The 18,146-nt window shown below is 40.0% G+C and overlaps 1 protein-coding gene across 3 annotated transcripts in view; it reads right to left on the reverse strand.

The window, feature by feature from the left end:
* Positions 1-16,622, reverse strand: part of FAM160A1 (family with sequence similarity 160 member A1) — an 86,988-nt gene extending 70,366 nt beyond the window's left edge. For 2 of the 3 annotated variants that reach the window (XM_025894964.2, XM_029962528.1), the window contains exons 1-2: positions 16,389-16,622; positions 1,725-1,847 (exon numbers count right to left, since the gene is read on the reverse strand). The gene's annotated coding sequence lies outside the window, so the exon portion shown is untranslated. The remainder of the gene's footprint in view (positions 1-1,724; positions 1,848-16,388) is intronic. The other variant, XM_018071797.3, reaches the window with a different exon arrangement.
* Positions 16,623-18,146: the final 1,524 nt, after the last annotated feature.

Here is an 18,146-nt window from a genome sequence, read left to right on the forward strand (position 1 = left end):
TTCCTGAAGATACTTTGATATGATACTTTGGGAACTTGTACAAGCTGTTAAAGAGAAACCAGATGCCTCCCTAATCGTTACAGAGCAGCACAGGTTAGGATGAGAAGAATAATATCCTCACTCCAACTTGACAAAAGTCTCCCATCAGCTTCAAGAATTGCAACAAACTGCATCAAAAAAAGAGGTGGAAGCATGAGTATGTATCATTTCAGGGGAGGATAAGACCAGACACATGACACATGAAAGGCTTCTGAAAAATGGTGTTCATTTTCATAAAGTGTTTGGCATTTTAAAAATAACAAACAAAGCACAGGAGTTTACCAGATAGTTAGTATTTAGTTAATATCTACCAGCTATTCATATTTTTTCTAATCAATTTCAAAGAAAACCTGGATATATAAAAACCAGGAACTAGTGGTTCTTGTAAAGTCTCATTTCATATTTGTTCCCCTTTCTAATGTTGTTTGACTGGTATGAATGTTTTACCTGATACAACAAACATAACTCTGGAAACTGAACACACCGTCAGATTTTCTATGATTTCAAGCTTGTCTGTACTAATCCCAGCCTCATTTCACACCCACACATCAGGCTCCCTCCCTAGCTAGCTTGGGCTTCTCTTCTGCACAGAACTTCCTTATGACAATCTTGCAATTAACACTCACATCTCCTCCCCAAATGATGCCAAGTCAGGCTATGAAGACCACACCCCCCTGCATGCCATTTCATCAGCCCCTCATAAGTGACTCATAAGTATTCAGCCCTTTTCACCTTGTAAAACAGCTTATCTAATAAAAACAAAGCACATGTACAATGTTGCATCAAATGATACTCATGCTTGTAGATCAGGTCAGGAAAAACACCAGAATTTTCATCTGTCAGCTGACTAGTTTCACTGTAGAGTAACATGAAGTAAGATGATCCAATGACAAAATAAAGTCTAGGAGCCTCTATCCCTTCTTCAGTTTTTGTTGAAAAAGGTTTTCTAAAGTTTTTGTGCTCAGTTTTTAAACTCAGATGGAGAAGACAAGTGTTTCCTCCTTCAACTCTTTTTGTATTTTACATTGTGACTGTTAAGAGTCATAATTAAAATAGAAAACATCCATTCTTCATCTGACAGGCATTTCAACTATTTCATACCCCATACTCCAAACATGGAAATATTCGGAACAAAAAAAAAAAAATCAAAAAAACCCCAAAAACCCCAAACAAACAAACAAACAAAACCCAAGCAGAGAGTCGTGCCAACTCAAGAAAATCCTGCTATACAGGCTGTCAGGTTCTCATCAGTATGCCACTGGTGATCTGTCACTGACTTACAGGGTATATAGGTCACATAATATTGTTCTCCAGAAGTCACAGGGCACTAAGGGACAGCTGAAGTGCATTTGATAATTGCTGTACATTCATTTCCCATGTAAGCAATTACTGTGGTTGTCACAGGAATATTACACAGTCGTCCAGCTGTACAGGCGGGAACACGACCAGAACTGAAACACCAAACACTGACAGGATGCTCCAGAGTCCACGTTGTCTAAATGCAACCCAGTGCTACTGGAGACTCTGACATTTTAAATAAGACTGAAGTCTCAAGCCCACTTTTCGGAAGACAGGTGTCCATAACACAAAAACTGACCTGACACCCAGCATTGCACATAGAAAGCTCATGGTTCAGCAAACAGACTTCTGTTCTGAACTAACACACATACACACACTTCTCTTACCTGCAATTAAAGCATGTCAACATGTCAGCAAGGAAAAACTTGCTCTGGCAGCTCTTCCATTTGCGAACAATCTAGAACTTAAGTTTCTTCAGCTGACACCTTTCAGCAGCATTCAGCTTTCCACTACAGACAAGAAAAGGCAGAGAAAGTAGAAAAGTAAAAATTATCATTCTCTATTATTAGAAAGTAACTGCCCAACACCTAAATGAAATTGGGGGGGGAGAGGGGAAGATGACCCAAAACCATCTTAGAACAAGATGATAAAATCTCTAATACAAAAGAAAAGCAGTTACAGAGTGTATTTCACAGCACCAGACAGGCCCACACAGACAAGGTCAGGGCTTTCAGGCCTTTCAGCAATACCTTAGTAAGAAGCCCTTGAAAACACCAAGGACATCATCAGCTATGAGCCCACACCACTGCAGAAGCAATCCACACTTTCCTTCCTTACTGCCTTCTGTTCACTGCTGCAACTCAAAAACATTTGCATCCATGCTGCACCTCAAAAACGTTCATGCATCACACATTGAACACGTTTGGGGCAGTTAAAAAACTGTTCTGGCTAAAAAGTAACCACTGGGGGAAAAAATAAATAATAAAACGCAAAAGTAAAAAAAAAGTGGTATTACGCTGAATACTAAACCTGCCTACACCGCCAAAAAGCTGATTACAAAACTCACTTTTCAGACAAGAAATGCATCATAACAACATCTTGTTAAACAAGCTAAACACATGCAAAGGAGGAGGAGGAATCCACACCTTTCTGTCAACACTGAAGTGATTCATATTAAATCTACATTTGACATGCAACAAGACTGCCCACATACAGAAAAATGCAAGTATGAAAAGGGTGTCTGTTCATTTACACAGTGCTTAGCATTCAAAATTGATTTTACAGACATCCTGCTAACCTGTCTGACAGAAATTCCTCCAGACTACACAAATTCAAAATAGGGAGGCTGTCAGTTTTTCTCTCTTATAAGCAAGGAGGTAAAATTCTGAAAGTTTTCAGTATGCTGAAAAGAATCATGCAAAAGTTAAAAAAGTATATACATCAAGGGACAAACTAATTTTTTTTATACATACTAATTTTTGGCCAAGAACTCATCATTTAAAGCAGGTTCTTAAACAGCTTTCTCATCAAAGTAGCATGAACAAAACATACGAAAATTAAGATCTTATGGGAAGACACTACAAGTTCATAGGTCACAAATATAACATGGTTTCATACAGGCTAGGGTAGATGATCCTTGTCATTTTATGTTCCTGAATTGTAGGGACAATTACATCAGATTTCTCCACAGAGACGACTAGAAATCTCATAACATCCTGTCTTTTAACATCATTTTCTGCCTCTTAAAACAAAGAGGTAGTCCTAAAAACTAGCCAATTTCCAAGTGAAATCTCTAAAATATTTCCTGCCCTTAATAGAATTGTACTCCAGCCTGTGACTCTAAATAACAAAAGAAAATAAATACCTAACACTAACATGGAACACGAACCCAGAAAATGTTATGAGCTAAGGGTTAGGATTTTTTTTGTTAAAGTATCCTTTAAATAGTATGTGGGGATTTGGGATTTTTTTTTTTTTAATTCCACGAGGAAAAAAGTTTGTTGGTCTTTTCCTACTTTGATCCCAGTTCAGAAAGGTATTACATAGCACAGTTCTCTAGAGACAAAAATCCTTAAGAGATTCGCAAAAACTCCTCCATATGCTTTCCTCTGCTGACATTCCATGTGGCCTTTGTTACTGCTAGCTGGCTTCCACAGCCTGAGGATGTGTGTAGCATCACTGAAGTAGTAAAATACTGCTCACAAAACACTAGCTTACTAAACCATGATATTTTTAATATAGTTTCTTATTATTCAAAATAATTCTGAGTGGGGACTCTAAGGGGAGGAGATTACTCCATAATTTGTAATTAACACCTACACCTCTCCTGGTCTGCTTCCTACATCCATTGCACCTGGTCATAAAAATAACATTCCAAGTTTGATTTGGAATTAGTTTGATTTAAATACAGTCTTTCCATTTTTGCTTTGCTCTATCACTTAACTGTGTAAATTTTTAAGTGGAGCCTATAATTGTGTTCTTGACCAAGCCGTCCATTAGCTTAAATAATAATTTTCTCCCTTGGATTTATCTTCTTTAATTTGAAGCATAGCTTAAAAACTGCTGTCATACACATAATGAAATAGGTATAGTCTAAATGACAATCTCATAATTGAGATTTACAAGTTGATCAACCCAGAATTTTTCTTTCCTTTTAGCTACATAAGAAATAGTCCATCACAGGGAACACAAAAGGGGAAGAGGGGAAAAAAAAAAAAGGAGAAATAGCCCCTACCCAAAGTCTACACATATTTAAGAGTGGGGCCATATTATCCTAACATATTCAGTGTTTCAACTTCAAAGTACTGCAAGACTGACTCACTGAATCTTTGTTACTACTGCTGAGGCAGTATAGAAAATCACAAAGGTCTGTTCTTCTGTAGTCTAAAAAAGTTCTTTTGTATTTTACAAAAGATTTCTCTATGATATGCAATTAGTGTGCAGGTTTTAAAGAGAAAGCACTTGGAACATGGAACAATTCTCTGGTCACACATACGTAAAAAAATCTGGATCTGAAACCTTAGCACCAAGCTCTGATAAATTTCCTGTCCTTATGCCTTTAGCTTCCCAAAGCATCTGGAAAAAGAAAAACAAACCAAAAAAAACCCATAAAACCAAAAAAACACCAGCAGGCACCTTAGGTTAGATGGCAAAAGAAGACTCAGTCTAGTATATGAAATAACAAGAGTCTGAATAATTTAACACATTCCAATTTTGAATCAAGTTTTTTTAATTAAAAAAAGCTGTAATTAAATTAAAGAAGCACAGTTATAATTAAACAGAGAGCTTCTGTACTTGTGGCCCAGGAGAATCATATTCATCACACAGTATCACCAGTTCAGTACTGCCAGGTAGAAAATAATACATTGTTATCTCCAGAGAACACTGACACTGGGATCTCTTTCTAGGCACTGAAAAAACATTACTGCCAAGCACAGTCTTGCCTTACGTAACACATTTTTGGAAGAGCAAATATTTTGCTTTTGCATCAAATACACAGCTTTCTGAAAGAAAGCAGGCAACACCACACACCATGTAAAAAAACCCCACACATCTGCATTCTGTATCCTGGACAGGGAGGAGGGAATAGAGGGAGAGAAAGAAAACACAAAAAGGTTCTGCCTTCTGATTTCTGAAAACTGAGACAGATGAGGAAAACATGAAATGGTGGAGCAGCTGCTCAAAAATTTTGAACCAGATATAAAAATGTTATATCTTATGTAATATTTTCTGATTCATATGATTGATATTAGTTTGTATATAATATTTTCTGGCTTATTCATATTAATAATATTATTCATAATGACAGGAATATCAGAAAAAATATATCTCAGCTTATATTACTTGAATAGCCTGAAATTCTGTCCTAAAATGAGTGTGATAAGGTGTGTATATTAAAAAGCTTTAGAACATAAAAATAATCAATTAATTAATTCATTAATTAAGATGCTCTACTTTATACCTTGATATCATCAAATCCTAACAGACAGGCATTTTCAACATTTCTTCAGCCCACAGCAAAGCAGAATGTCAAACTTTCTTTTAACAAGCAGGCTGCCAGGACCATCCTAAGATTGGCAAAAGCCTTTTCAAGGGCTTGTAAATTTTCTCTCTTTTTTTTTTTTTTCTAAAATACAATTAATTTTGAGCTCAAGATTATACTGCATTTTATTTGAGATGAAAGTTGTCCTTGGAGACTGTATTACATCCCATGCATCTTAACCAACACCATTACCCAGGCTAGATATTATGAAAGATGCATAGTTTTGTGGTTTGGGAAATTCAAATTGCTTTCCTTATCTTTCCACTTCATGTGAAAGGCCAAGAAAATAATCCCAGTAACCACGGTCCACAGATATATGAATCAATACAAACACTCCCAGTAGCAATATATGGCATTCAAAAACAACAGATGGACTGTAAAATATTAAGAGGGAAGTATGTCCCTGTTTCATACATGCATGAATTAAGAGAAAGAATGCCCTAGAAGTGATACATCCCAGGAAATTTCCCTCTGTGAATAACAAACCAAAAGTCTCCTAAACTGTTAATTTTACATAAAAATGTGCCTATTTATTTTTGATTTAAAGACCAGTTGACTGCAGGACTTCCTCAAATCTTTGTTTTTCTTCTGCTATTCACAGCTTTGCCCAATAGCATGCAACTGAAATTAAAACCATTGTTTAATGTCACTGTTGTTATCCCTGTCATTTGAACAAGAAATCTCACACAGCACAGAGCTACCTCTGATTTGGGCTGGTACTGGACAATTAATTAAAGGAATAGAATTAGTGTACTCAAATAAACACAGGCTACAAGGGCAGCACAATAGAGGGTTGTTTACAACATACAGCGGATTACATGAAAGAGTTTTCCAAATTTTCACTAACACAAGCTGATTAAGTCTGCATGGCAGAGAGCAGACTAGCACAGGCCTGGGAGCAGTAAAACCACAGTGGCTTGGATGCAATGCCACACAAATATGACAAAACTGTTTTTGAAGCTAATCTAGGCAACTTCACACCACATTTCCTAGCACTCCCTGTTCTAGGATTTGCTCTTGAAGAGCCAGGGTGGGTATAGGCATGCCCACAGTCATTTTTTCATATTATTACCTTCTAACAGAGTTCTAGCTACTGTTCAACAGCCACAGCATTGTGAAGTTACCAGTCTTGCTCATCTACTCCATGCAGGTGAAAAAGGGAAAAAAAACAGAGAGAGAGGCATAATGTTTTGATATCTTCTGGATCCTTGTTGCCAATGAGAAGTAAGTGCAGAGGTAGTGAGAAAATGAATTCTCGGTACCGCCTTCTCCCTGGATTTTACACATCCTGTTGCATCACAATAGCCATCTCCTATATCCAGTCAAAGGCTAAAAAAATCACCTCAAAGCCACCTTCATCGTCATCACCCCTGTGCCATGTTAATACCCATCACATTTCTGTCACAGCTGCTTTCATTACCTGTTCTTAAAATCATACACAATTTTTCCAGATAACGTATTCCAATGCAACAGTACCTTACCAACCAAGCAAAGACATTGTGGAAAACACATGTATCTCATACACATAGACTAACCCTCATTTTCTCATGTCTCCACTACCTCTTTCTCTTCTTTGAAGGTAAAATAACAGCACCCAGCTTATTCAGTCAGTCCTCCAGTCACCCAGATATTCTTACTGCTCTCCTCCTCCAGACTCCCTCCAGTGGGTTCATGTTACCTTCTTTTTTCCTTTTTTATTTTTAATTAATTCCATCTTCAAAACTGGACTCTACATCAACATTGGCTGGAAAGATTACTTCATTTAAGTTGCAGAGATGACTTCTCACATATGTGATGCAGTCACACAACCCCATACTAAGAACTACAAAGCTCTTTAAGGTTTACTGAATCAATCCTCAGGGAGAAGCATTTGGTCCTTCTGGCCTTCTCCAACTGCTCCCATAAGCCAGTAGGCAGAAATTACTTTAAAGAAGCCTTGCTATGTTTGAAGCAAGGAACTGTGTTGTGGGGCTCTTTTGCCACACAAACCTCAGCCCCAATCCGAAAACTGGCTCTATTTAAAAAAACCCCCAACTTTTCTAAGAGCAGAATTCAATCATTCTGTGATAGTTTCTTGGTATTCTCTAATTTTACAATTTTATAACAACATTGATTCTTGTCGTCCATTAAAATATATAAATCCTTCACATATATACAAAAAACCCCCATGCCCCTACACCAGAACACCATCTTATGAGTCCATTTCTAGAGAAAACAATGTTTTTGAAGAAGTTTAGCACTAACCCACAGTAAATTCCTCCAGAAATTCTTTAACAAGAATGAAGTTTTGACAGTTTCTATCACAGAGTCAAGCTATCAGAGACCAACTGCTCCTCTTCTGTTAGCATTCTGAAGACAGAAATTGCATTAGTCTAACATGGTTTAATCTCAAAAGTAAACTCACATGGGCTACTGCTTATTTCTTTGTCATCCTCTACTGCTTTAGGAGTGTTTAATTCCCAGGAAAAATACTTGAACAAATAATCAAAGATAAATAACTGAGTCTACAACAGCTCATTTCCACTTCCCCCTCACCCTTGATGCCTGTACAGACAGACACTACAATTACTCTTCTCAGTGGAACAGTATTACACATATCCTCCATGAGTTAAGTAACTGCAGCAGCTCAGGGATTACATCAGCCAGCTCTTACCCTTTCAGTAGTGTTTTTTAAACACTTTAAATTTAAACTTATCTAAATGCTCCCAAACTCACATTTTCCTCACACCACCTTGGGGTTTTAGCAGTGGCCTTGGACACAGTTTCACCTCCCACTCTCAGTATCTCTTATTAAAGGTGAGGTGAACCAAACCAAACCAAACAACAGACCTCAATCTGCTTTGAATTATCTGTCCACAGCTCCACTTGTCAAACAGAAGTAAACTTCCCCTGGCTTTCTTTTTACTAACTATATTTCTATAACGATTTCTCCTTACTCTTTTTGAGATGGCCATTCTGAATGTTGCATTTGAACTATATGTGCTTATGCTTTATTTTTACACTTGTCCTTGGCAATTCAGATGGGATTTCCTTTCCCTCCTTGTTGTATTTGATGCTGAAGAGCTCACTAGTAGCCAAGACAGCCTCTCACTACTTTTCATATTTTCCTCTGTGAAAGAATATTTTCAATTTCTGCCACTAGCATAATTTCCTGAAGGAACAATATTCCCTTGTATTTTTTTCTCTTAAAACACAGAACTACTTGGTAAGAATCATGTTGCCAGACTTATTCAAAGTCTGCCTTTCTAAAAATCCAGTTGTTTTATTTTAGCACGAGTCCTCCTTCTCAGACTCTCATTTGCTCACTCTCACACAAGTTACTTATCTTCTAGTTGTAACAAAGCTTGGAAGTGCCTATCTTCTGGTTGCTTTTTTCATATTTAGCACCAGGAAAGCTTTACTTAGGTCCTCCAACAACTTACTAGGAACCTGCATCCCATCATTTCTCCTAACCAACACTCCTAGATAATTAAAATCCTGGATCTGGATGATTTCTGCTAGGTGTCCCAAACACATTCAGAATATTTCCCAGATTTGCTAGCCTTCAGTCACCTCTACCAAGGCAGTATCAATATTCTTTACCTTTTGATTTGCACAGACTTTTAGTCGGATTATTTAGAATGGAAAATTTAATTTATTCTGCCATTAACTGTTTTCTCAACGCCCTTATGCCACAGACTCCAATACTCCTGTTCTTAAATAAATATTTTTATCTCGGAATATCTGAATGTATTTTGAAATTATAACTGCTCAGATCACATTATCTCCTGACATCATGACCAATGCTGAGTCCTCTTGAAATGTTACTGAGTTGATGCCTCTTTTAAATCTAAACTGTTGTTACTCTAAATGTTTGCCAAAACTCTGTACAAATGTACAGTACAAATCTACACTAGTAACAGAATATGCCTTGCTGCCAACACAACAAAATTTTAGCCCCCACACTTGCTGCTACTTTAAAATTTAAACAGTAACATTTCACCTATTGAATCATGGCACATGTACCTGCTATGGTAATGATGCAATGCACAGCAAGTACTGAATTTAAGCTATGCATGCTTTATCACTTCCTAAACTAATACAACATCTGTGAAATGAGAGGCATTGCTATCATGTTAGAATTTTAAATTGTCAAGAGGAAGAATCAGGTAACATCATTCATCTTTAATTCATTTAACTTTTTAAGATGTATCCGCACACAAAGTAATTCAAATGCTGTTGAATTTCACAGAAGGCTAATGGGAAAAGTTCATGCAAATACAAGCCACAAATTCTGCTATCATTTTTTTCTTATAAGCAAAGACTAAAAGAAACATTAATACCTGAAAAAGTGTTCAGATAGCTTCTATAGACATCGAAACTCAAATAATTCAGCTGATTTAACTGAGCTAGTTTGAATGTCAGCAGAACCACGGTCTGTGTGCCCAGAATTTTATCTGCTCCCTCAGCTACAGAAGTAGATCTAACACAGAGTATTAACACTTCCTTTCGTAGGGACCCTTGCCCTCCATCCTTAATGTTGGGTTAATGTTTCTGATTTACTCATTTCACTAACATGCAGGTTGCTAAAAACACCACTAGAAAAAGATGTAACTTGCAAATAGCATGTATTATAAATGCAGTCTTTGCTAAACTGCCTTAGTTGTTGCTCTCTGAATATTTAATTTTATTTTTTTCCAACAATAAAGGTTTTTGTGAGAAGAAAAAAAGTTCTTCAAGTCCAAGCATTCCACTGGCATCCAAGCAAAACAAACCTAGCTCTATCTAGCCAAAAGGAATCCTGCAAAAACATTTCAATACTACTGTGTGTTCTGCTGTATCAACATTAGCAAGTCAGGAACCCATAAGCACTGTGCTGCTGCTGGCAAATATCACCACATGAAAATCATGGTAGCAAAATATGCTGAAAGCAGATGCAACCACTGACAGACATAAAAACCTCTGGGTTATCTGGCAGCCAGTTCACAGTAATGACTCCCAGTGTTGTTCACACTGCTGGGACCAAAACATTAGGAACAGAATAATTGTGAGGGCAAATCAGTTTCTGCCCTCCATGTTTTTCCTCCATTCAACACTTCACAGGCTCCTCATCCCATGAATATGTTTCAAGAAGCTGATAAAGAACTTTCTAATTGTTTACCTGAAACCACTCCAAGCAGGCAAGCATAATTAATCTTAATGCAAGTCAGCAATTCAGAAAGAAAATTATCCTGTGACACCTACTGCTGACTATGTTCTATGCTTCCCTGTACTGAATGGCAAAATGGGCAATTAAAAGCAAAAACAAAAAGAAAAAAAGGAAAACCACCTCAAAGTAACAAAGTAGCTAAACCCACTACTTCCTTGATATTCCCAATCCACACCAAAAGCATTCCAAGGACATTTGAGTAGTTTGAGAACAACATTCGAGTAGAAAAAAAAAAGGAGCAACACACACTTTTCTGAAGATGTTAATGGTTTGCAGTAAAATTTTTGGCTGTCTAGCACCTGTCATCACTGCACCTTGATCAGGTACACAAGGGAGACAACCCAGAATTCAGATGATTCTATATCACTCACAGAGACAACAGAGCCCTCACTTCCAAAATGAATCCACGTCTTGCTTGTGGTTGGGAGAATGCACTTCCTGCAAAGTTTAGCACTGAAAATCAAGGGAGTTCCTCAAAAGGAGAGAGAAACTTTCATCTTCCATAGGTTTTCTTACAGAAATACTGCATTTACAACACTGAACTAAACCATATTTATGGCACAAGCAAAGCGTAAAAGGATTGCAAGTGTTCAAGGAGCAAACAGCACAGTTCTGTTAATAAAGCCCGTGAGTCCAATGTAACAAGCCACAGATGTCTCACCTTCAACTTGTAATTATAAAAGGCACACCTCTCTACTCAGGCTCCCTTCTTCCCTTATATGTTTAGGATATACATGCTTACAGAAATACTGCTCTTAATGTAATGCCAATACAGTGATGAAGCAGCAAGCCAAGTTATCTCTCTCTCAGGTTTGCAGCATTAGGGTAGGAGCCTACCACAACAAGATGAGTTAACACAACTCAGTAAAAACCCACACTCCTCTTTGGACTGGCTGCAACTTTTCATTCATAGCTCTTTGACTTGTGTGTCAAAAACCCCAAATATCTGAAATTAGTTTATTTATTACCATTATTTATTACCATTTATTTATTACCATACCATTAATGATTACTGTTAATCGTTAATAAAACTAACTCAAAAATACAAAATTTGCTTCCCTCTTACTCAGAAGTATCTGAGGTTTTACAAAAGATTTTGTGAATGGAAGTGGAATTGTTTCTTCAGGAGTCCAACTCTTCAACTGGCTGCACAGTGCAAAAAAACCAGCCAACAGTTAAATTTAACTTACATTGCAGAAGTTTACTGGTATATAGGTCTTGCCAATATTTTGAAGGCTTATTTTTTTTCACATTCATTAGGAAATCCTTCTAACTGTGAGCTCTTTCACTGGCATCCATCACTTGATCAGTTCCTCAGGCAAACTAAACTCTTGCTAGAAAAGTCTTTTTATATAAAAATTTTCACAGAAATAAATCCTGCCCCCCACCAATATACAGTACAGGCAACTTGTAAAAACTATCTAGAATTAGAAGGATAATGGGCACAATTGTCTTTCAGTAACAGTTATTAATGCAAAGAACCTAGCACATGTTTTTAGTATCACACAGCTTTCTGTCTGTTTGTTTTTTTTTTTTTAAAATGGACAAGTTCTTCTAAGGCATGCAATGTTTGAATAAATAAAACTGTCTCTCATACTGTTTGGAGACCACAGTAGAGATACAAGGGGAGAAGACAGCATTTGACTATGCTTCTACAGTTAAATGGCAAAAACTACACAGTGAGAATTTGCCTAATACTTTTAGCACTAATCTAGCTATATATGTCCCCACACAAAAGCAGATAACATGTCCACTACCATGCTAATCACGATTAGACCAGAATTAGCTGGCATGGTCTAACATTACTGTATGTGTAGGCAATTCAGTATTACATCATAATTTGACCTCTTTTTTTTTACAGGGGAAAAAAAAAAGAAAAAGAAGTAATTGATTTCCCAAAAACTCGCTACCCATGGGAAGCCAGCACAGCTTGGAACAGAATAAATTTCAGGGCAAATTTTCCAACTGCTAGGAACAGGTGCTACATTTAGTTCAGGGGTAACACGAGTCAAAGACCAAGTACATCTTGGGGTCTCCTGCTTGCCGATAGCTGTACTTGTGTCATGTTTCCAAACTTTCCTCTTTAAAAGCAATCCCACCAAATATCAGAGGTAACACATTCTTAGATAGTGTCTTCATGTGCCTTGAGCTTTTATCACGACTGTCACCAGCTCCTACCTTACCTGTTCTGTTTCCATTCCACATGGAATTGCTTCACCTGGACATGCCCTTCAGGATCACCTTCGACAAGAAGTTTTTGGCCACGTGAGTTAACACGGAAAGCATTCTCACCTTACTATCAGTAAGTCATTGACTGAAAGATACCTATCCAAAATAAGAGGAAGTCTCACAGTCAATGACTAAGAGAGAAAATAAGGCAAGATGTGTTTGCAAAAGCTCCTCAGTCTTCATAACAATAACTTTAACTGGTGAATGCTTTGCTATCATCACAGCACTTCCACAGTTAAGCTGGCACTTTAAAATGTAGTGGTGTGTGTATACATATATTACACTAGAGCACTGTGTGCCAGATCCAGTCGTTTCTTGAACATTCCACCACCTCCCTGGGCAGTCCACTCCAATGTTTAATCGCCCTTGCAGTTAAAAAATTCTTCCTGATGCCCAACCTGAACCTCCCCTTGGAGCTTAAGGCTATGTCCTCTTGTCCTGTCACTAGTTGGGAGAAGCAGCTGATCCGCATCTGGCTACGACCTCCTTTGAGGTAGTTGTAGAAGAAAATAAGGTCATCCCTGAGCCTGCTCTTCTCCAGGCTAAACAACCCCAGCTCCCTTAGGAGCTCCCTGTAGTCCTCATAGGACTTACACTCACCCTTCACTAGCTTTGTTGCCCTTCTCTGGACTTGCTCCAGTACCTCAATGTCTTTCTTGCAGTGAGAGTCCCAGAACTGGACACAGTTCTTGAGGTGCAGCCTCGCCAACTTGATCCAGGTCTAACTGACCTGCTACCTGTGACACAGTGAAGTTCTACCTCTACTTTCCAAATAAATTAATCACATCAGGAAAAGGCACTGCTTCTTGGAAGCTGTTTTTGTGAGTTTTTAAAGGTACAGAAATTCTTACTGAACAGCCAGGATTGCAAAAAGGACTGAAAAAAATGTCAGAATCTCCAGATCACTCGTGCCCCAACTTCTGACCAGTGCAGGCCTTTGTAGGCTTTTCTGGAAGCACCCCAAGGTTGCTTGTCTTTTCTCAAGACTGTCACAGGATACCTAAAGTATGCTAAACCATATAACATACCTAAAGTATAGGCATCTGCTGTTGTGTACTACACTGCCTGAAACACACCCAAAAGCAGGACAAAAAGCACTATTTGCCAACAGCCTTCCTTCATGCCCTCTTTCCCGGGGCTTATTCTAATAGGGATAAAGTATATGATTTTTTTTTGGGGGGGGGGGTTGCAGTTATTTAGTGTAAGACTGACCTATCCCATTAGGCTGAGAAGAGACCACAAGTAAGGTAACAATGCCAAGTCAGTATGTTTGAGAAGAGTCTTGCAGTTTAAGTGTCTGTAGCCCAAAATATAGTTATGAAACTGTTACCAAAAATGATGACTGGAGTAAGAGGTCACAAAAGCTTTGCTCTCAGCAGCACATAAACACCACAAACATACCAGTGACACTAAATATGCCCCAGAGAACAGAAAGAGAGAGAGAGAGAGAGAGAGAGAAAATGTCTCTCTCATGTTTAAGGGAAACTAGTAGTCACAATAACATCAGACCAGGATGTGGAAACCTGCATTTTTAGAAGTCAAGTATGCAACTCAAGCATTAAAGAACTAAACGAGACTTCCATAAGACTAATTAAAATTTGAAAATGCTTTGCAATGAAACCTTCTGCAAGGATCAAAAAGAAGCATTTGTATACTAATAAATAAAGATGTGCAAAGGAGGAATAGCAGCATTTGTAAGTTCTTTAAAAAAAACCCTCTTAAAATTATGTATATCAAAGTAATCTTGATAACTCTTCAAGAACAGTTTAACAGAGAAACTGATGCTTCAGACAGGACTGAGATTCTGTAAATCTGAATTCTTAAGCTTAACAGGTATCAATGCATTAGTATAATCTTTTGAAGAGAAAATATATCTATAATAATTTCTAAAACAGTTTCGTGTAAGGATCAAATAAGACCACATGAGCAGCAGTTTCTCCAATTTTGGTTCTCTTGGTTTCAGATTCTGTGAAGATTTGTACACTATTTAGGTGAAAAAAAATAAAACAAAAACCCCAACCCAAAACAACCCTTATAGAACACAATTCAATTTTTACCATCACCACCATATAATTAGACACAGTAAAAAAAAAAAAAAAAAAAAAAAGCTAAGTTTCTTCCATGGGCTTTTCATCATTCTAATAGGATTCACTTCTTTCTCAAAGCACATGTAGCATGTAGTCAATCACTATGGGTCAATAAATAAGACTAAAACAGCTGTTAGCAAAGTCAATTGTAAACATTTGTCTTGATTGAGACAGCTAAGAGAAAAAGGCATCTGGATTTTCCATGAGCTTTACAACTGCGGTCGTCACACCAGTATCTCACTGGTACAGTCTTGCCCTTTGCAACTCTTTATATTTTACAAAGTAGATTGTAAGCTTTTCTGTCTTTCCCTTCTCCCTTTGACTTTCCATGTTCATTAAAGCAGAGCCAGAGAGGAAGAAACGAATTACAGCATTAGGTCCTAATTCTTAGATTAGTTTCAGGTCAGGCGGACTCTTATACACAGCCCAGAAGTAAGGCAGCACAAATAATGTGAAAACCCTAATACTCCTTCAGATATTACAAACCCTTCCAAACAACAATTTCTCTAAACGGTTTACTTCTGGAAATTACAACATAAAATCAGCACAGACCAGAAACATAGGTCTGTACCGCATGACCTAGCACTGCTACCTTATTGGGGTGTGAGAGATGTCTTTGAATGGACAGTTTATTATCAGTCCCTCTTTTCTCTGAAGATGAAAACAAAATAAAAACCATCATGTTTCCCAACTAACAAGATGAGCCTCTGAATCCTTACTGCGATGAAGAAGAATAAAAACTGTTGTACAGAAGGAAAATTCAACTATAAACCCTTGCACAGCATCAGAGTTTCACACTGATCAACAGAAAACACCTAGGCAGAGAGAGAGGGCACTGGCACATTCTGAAGTCTCTTTCAATTCAATCAGAAGTAGTGAGGTGGCATATAAAATAATACAATCATTATCATGCATTTTTTCTTCTTATCATCATCGTATGAGTTGTGTTAATGCTAACCAGAAAACCAACCATACACCCCAGGGAAGAGGAGAAAAATCAGACTGAAATAAAAATCTCCAAAGACTATCAAGTGTGCCTGAGCATTTCTCAGTTACAAGAAACCATATGCCCCAACCTGGTAAACTCCTGTACTGGCAGGCTGGCCCCAGGCACAGCCTCCGAGCAGGCAGCGGGCACCTGTCGGCACCTACGGATTTGTCCACACGGAGCAACTCAAACCCGTGCCGAGTTACTACCAACAACCCTAGGCGACAGAACAGGTTCACGTGACCTTGCTAATAGTTCCTCAAAGACCAGAGAAAGCAACACAGCAATCATTTTACCAGGGCACGCTGCCTTCTCCAGTTACCAGGGCCCCCAAGTTGCCGAGACTTCGGATTTTTTGCATCCAAAGCAAATATCAAAACAGCCTTCGGTGATTTTGGTGAGTGACGCAACGAGGAAGAAGTAATCAATGTTATTCCCGTGTTAAATCGGCAGCCCGAACCCGAACTGACCACCCAAGCACAGGGTCAGGGGGGTGACAGACCCACGCAGGAATACCTGGCACTCTGAAAGGCGTCACACTGGTGAGGAAAGAGCCGCCTTGGAGATAAAAGCACTCATCCCACGCTCTCACCTCGGCACTCACAGCCCTGCGCGAAGCCTGGGTCCTCTCCCAGAAGTTTGCGACCAACGCTGCCCAGGGTCGCCCCACAAACCAGCAGCGGAAAAGCCGAGCCAAAAAGATAAAGGGGATTAGGCGGGCATTACTTCCAGTGACCTATATACTGCCCTCAGCCCGGCGGTCCTGCGGCAGAGCGGCCAGCTTGCTCGGCTGCGGGGGACACGCCCGACACCCGCCCACGGCGAGGCCAAGCGTTGGGCGACACCTGCGAAACTCAGTCAGGCCCGGCCCCGCCGCGCCGCCCCTCACGGCTCCGCGCCCCGCGGGACCTGCCCCCTGACTGGCGCGGGGGCGGCTACGGAAAGTTCCGGGAGGGGCGAAGGCGGGCTCCACTCCCTCTCCGCCGAAACGACCGGCTCCGGGAAGGAGGGAAGGAAGAAAAGACGGAGGGAAGGAGGGAGGCGGTCACCCAGGTAAATCGCCGTCCGCTACGGGACAGCGAGGCCGCCGTTAATCCCTCGGGCGGGAGCGCCCTCACGCCCGCCCGCCCCGGAGGCTCCGTCCCCTCAGGGCGGGCATCCTGCCCGGGCCCCGCGCCTCACAATCGTAGCGAGGCGGCCCCCCGCCGGCACCGGCCGCAGACTTTGTGCAAGCGGGGACGGGCCGTGACTCAGAGCGCCGGGGAGGAGCCGCGACCTGCCGGGGAGGCCCGGCCCGCCGCGGCCCCTGCCGGGCGGCTGTTCTTGACTCGGCGGGCACCCTCCAAGAGAGTTTAGGAGGCCCCGACTTTAGAAGAGGTGCCCCTGTAACTAACAAAGCTTCCTGCCATCTATTTATCCCTGCATGGAAAACCCGCAGGCTAGAAGTACCGTTTTAAATCTAGCCCGACCTTACAAATGAGAATTACAGGTAATTCCCCAATGATACAAGCTACAAGGTGATCAGTGGGTTGGAGCACCTCTCCTCTGAAGACAGGCTGAGAGAGCTGAGGTTGTTCAGCTTGGCGAGCAGAAGGCTCTGGGGAGCCCTTATTGTGGCCTTCCAGTACTTGGGAGCATCTCTCTTATGAGGACAGATTGCGGGAGATGAGCCTGCTTAGTCTAAAGAAGAGAAGACTGAGAGGAGGTCTCATTAATGCATATAAATATCTCAAAGGTGGGTGCCAAGAGAGTGGTGCCAGACTCTTTTCAGTGACGCCCAGCAACAGTATGAGGAGCGATGGCCATAAACTAAAACATAAAAAGTTCTGCCTCAACATGAAGAACTTCTTTACATTGAAGGTGGCAGAACACTGGAACAGGCTGCCCAGGGAGATCATGGAGTCTCCCTCTCTGGAGACATTCAAACCTCACCTGGACATGTTCCTGTGTCACCTGCTCTAGGTGACCCTGCCTTGGCAGGGGCATTGAACTAGATGATCTCCAGAGGTCCTTTCCAACCCTAACAATTCTAATAAATCACACAGGATTGTGTGATACTTTAAGGAGGTTCATAAAAAAGAGGGAGAGGGACTTTTTACGCGGGTAGATAGTGATAGGACAAAGGGGTATAGTTTTAAACTACAAGAAGAGAGATTTAGATGAGATGTTAGGGAAAAATTACATATTCAGAGGTGTTGAGGCACTGCAACTGGTTGATCAGAGAAGCTGGGATGCTCCATCCCTGAAAGTGTTCAAGGCCAGGCTGGATGGGGC

Source organism: Manacus vitellinus, unplaced genomic scaffold (genome assembly GCF_001715985.3).
Source record: "Manacus vitellinus isolate BGI_N305 unplaced genomic scaffold, ASM171598v3 scaffold_0_pilon, whole genome shotgun sequence".
NCBI lineage: Eukaryota > Metazoa > Chordata > Aves > Passeriformes > Pipridae > Manacus > Manacus vitellinus.